This window comes from Bison bison, unplaced genomic scaffold (genome assembly GCF_000754665.1).
Source record: "Bison bison bison isolate TAMUID 2011002044 unplaced genomic scaffold, Bison_UMD1.0 scf7180017864373, whole genome shotgun sequence".
Taxonomy (NCBI): domain Eukaryota; kingdom Metazoa; phylum Chordata; class Mammalia; order Artiodactyla; family Bovidae; genus Bison; species Bison bison.
Window position 1 is genome coordinate 3,719,586 of NW_011494945.1, and position 688 is coordinate 3,720,273.

Here is a 688-nt window from a genome sequence, read left to right on the forward strand (position 1 = left end):
TAATCTGCCGGGGTCCAGCCCCGGTGGATCCAGGGAATTCGAAGCGGGGATGGCGTCGGCGAGGATCAGGAAACAACTGCTTAATTAAACGTTAATTAAGGACATAAAGAGTAATAGAATAAGGATAGCTCAGCAAGAAAATTCAGTGAAGAAAAGAGGCTGAAATAAGGATAGCTCATGAGGAAATTCAGTGGAGAAAAGAGGCTGAATAATTCAGCCAGAAGGTGAGAGAAAGAACTACATGGGGAGACCAAGTTTCGGTGAACAAGGCCCGCACTCTATTTTCCAAAGTAGTTTTTATACCTTAAATTATGCATAGAGGATAATGGGGGAAGGGGTAGAGTCATGCAGTAAGCCAGGCTTTCTTGCTGCAGACTTATCATATGCAAAAGTTTAGGTGATTTGCATCATCTTCTGGCCCGGAGGCCTGTTAACATTTTAAGACCCTTTCTTCAGAAAACTTATTTTTCTCTAAAGGTGATAAGTCAAGTGCTACCCTCCAAAAGCATTAGATAAAGTTGCATTCCTACAGAGCAAAGGTGTGGTGGGCTATAACAAGAAAAAGAATTACCTCAAGGATCCCAGTCTACAAACATTAAAGCTACTATTTACACCAATTATATTAATCAATACACTGCCAGGGACACAGCAGGTAAGGGATATGGAGACTTAGCAGCAAACATTGGCC

The 688-nt window shown here is 41.9% G+C and overlaps 1 protein-coding gene across 4 annotated transcripts in view; it reads left to right on the forward strand.

Moving 5' to 3' along the window:
- The window catches only part of LAMA4 (laminin, alpha 4), a 149,592-nt gene that overhangs the window by 50,559 nt on the left and 98,345 nt on the right, over positions 1–688 (forward strand). The gene's annotated exons all lie outside the window — the stretch shown is intronic.